This window comes from Silene latifolia, chromosome 1 (assembly GCF_048544455.1).
Source record: "Silene latifolia isolate original U9 population chromosome 1, ASM4854445v1, whole genome shotgun sequence".
Classification (NCBI taxonomy): Eukaryota; Viridiplantae; Streptophyta; class Magnoliopsida; order Caryophyllales; family Caryophyllaceae; genus Silene; species Silene latifolia.
The window spans coordinates 139744415-139747046 of NC_133526.1; the positions used below are offsets into that span (position 1 = coordinate 139744415).

General features: G+C 39.8%; 1 non-coding gene across 1 annotated transcript; it reads right to left on the reverse strand.

Annotated features, from left to right (window-relative positions):
• Positions 1-2254: 2254 nt before the first annotated feature.
• Positions 2255-2362, reverse strand: LOC141620005 (small nucleolar RNA R71). Its single transcript, XR_012531861.1, has one exon. It is a non-coding gene; the product is annotated as a small nucleolar RNA R71 (small nucleolar RNA).
• Between the last annotated feature and the right edge of the window lie 270 nt (positions 2363-2632).

The window sequence follows — 2632 nt, forward strand, 5'->3', positions numbered from 1 at the left end:
AGTTTGAGGATGTTTGATGTAACTCCTATTTACGCACATTTAGTCCCCTAACTAGCCTAGTTCCTATGCTTTTTTGTATGTATTAAGGTCGTTTCTTGTCTTTAGCCTCCTTCTATGCATATTCTATCAGGTTTGGTGTCCTTTGTAGCAGAAGAGCATTAACCCGGCTAGACGGAGTGAAGCGAAGATAAATTGATATCACATAACGACAAAGCATCGGAGAGGAAGGTAATACCTAAGGCTCAAATCAATCAAACGAATAAATGGGCAATGACAAGCAACTCCCGCGACCCCTCAGATGATCCTCACGGATCTTAAGGCAGTCAGAAGAAGAAGAACCAAGCTGTCCCATAATCCGGGCGTCCCGACCTCAAGACGGGCGTCCCAGGCCATAAACCGGGCATCCCGAGCCCAGGACGAGCGGATTCCAGTGCAGCAGGATCAAGTACTGAGCCAAGTCGCGCGTGTCCTCAAGGGACTTATAAGCTAGGGCGTGCATGGCCTTGCGGGACTTGGAAGACACCAATCTTCTCTTAAGGACTTAATCGTCATTCAAGCCCTTTGTAACCCTTATTCTTGTACTTAATCTTTAGTATAAATACCCCATTGTACTACCTAGATAAACAGAGAATTCTCTCTTAGATTAAACCAAGCTTCCTTAGATAAAATCAAGCTCTCTTAGATTAGATTAGGAGTAGATTAGAATAGATTATCCTTTAATCTTTCCACAAATTACACATTAATCTTTCCTTAATTATTGTTTAAGCTTTATTGGATAATTGAAGATTATTGGGTTATTATTTGGAGTTTTGACAACACTTCATCAATTAATCAAGTTCTCTTCTATTTTTCTTTCATTTCCATTTGTCCATCTTAATATTGGTATAATGTCTTTACTCTTTATTGCTTATTTCCTCACTCTTTAATCATGTTTATGCTTGTTAAGATGATTGACACCATTGATAACATGTCTTCCATGATAATAAGTGAGTAGTTACTAAACTAGGATTAGTGGGGGATTAGGGGAGTCAATCATGGGATAGATTTATGCTTAACGAGTTCATATGAATGCTTGCTTATTGTTCTTCAACTTATGCATATATCATGTTTGATGAAATGCTTGATTGACAACCTAGCATGTTTCTCTTATCTTTTCAAAAAAGCTTGTAAGATATAAACCAACTCATGCCTTGTTAGACCTTGCATATTGTTGAATAGGGAAAATCCAAGTCGACTTGTAGGTGTTGTAAAGTCTTAACCGTCTAGGCTCCAAGACGTAAGTTTCCCTAAGAATTGGTTTATCATGCATGTAGTTTAATAGGAAGAATTAAGTCGACTTGTAGGTATTGTAAAGTCATAAATGACTCGGCTCGGGGACCCAAATCTTCTTATGAATTATAAGACATGAACTAACTCATTTATGCTATCTTACCATGATTCCCTTATGATCCCATGACATCCTAGTATCTTTATTAATTGTTTAAATCTCTTAATTTATGCTTGTTTTACTTTATTGCTTCTATTAGTTTAGACTCATCAATCCAACCAAAATCAATTGTGACACTAGCATAAATTGAGATAGATAGACTTAGAACCCAAAGCACACCGTCCCGTGGATCGAACTCGACTTAACCACTAACTAGTTGTTTGTTGAGAATATAAATGTGCTTGATGGATTAACGACAAAATCACTTTCACCGGATTCCGAGCCCGAGAAAACCTTTCTTAGAAGACGATGTTTTTGGAAAGTAGTTAAAGAAGCCGCTTCTCCCGTGCAAGTTGAAAGTGCAAGAAAGTCTTACTTAGATGATCTTAAAGCTCTTGAAGAGGAGGAGGTTTCTATTTCATCATCTCCACCACCACCACCATCTCCAACTAAAAAGATGGTGAAACTTTCCGATCATTCCAAGCCCACCGCGGGTATGCTTCCGGTCGGTATTACTACTACTCAAATTACCACCCCGGAATTCGAGATCAAAACAGCTTTCATTAGAGTTGTGGAGAGGAAGCAATTTGGGGGAAGTCCTTTGGAGGATCCCAATTTCCATGTTCAAAACTTTTGTGACTATTGCTCCATGATTGGGCAAATGGGTGTCACTCAAGCCCAAATAAGGGAAATACTTTTCCCTTTCTCTTTGAAGGACAAGGCAAAGTTATGGATCAATAGCCTTGATCGCACCGCCATCGGAACCACAAATTGGGAAACGTTGGCTTTTGCTTTCTATCAAAAGTTTTTTCCACCGGAGAAATCTCAAACTTTAAGGAGCCAAATCACCGGATTCCATCAACAAGCTCTTGAGAGCTTATATGAAGCTTGGGAGAGGTACAAGGAGCTACAAAGTTAATCCCCACACTATGGGATGGACGCTTGCTTCTTAGCCATAACATTCTATAATGGATGTTGTGCCGAGTCCTGAAGGATTTTTGATTCCGCCAACAATGGGCGGTTTGATCAAATTGACACGGATATTGCTCATGCCACGATTGAGTCCATGGCGATCCATGACGCGCAATATGTCAATTCTTGAAGTGTGCCCATCAAAGGTAAAGAAGAAGCTTCCGACACCACCATTTTGAAAGCTCAGCTCTTATTACTCCAACAACAATTGGCGGACCGAGATGCTAAAGATGC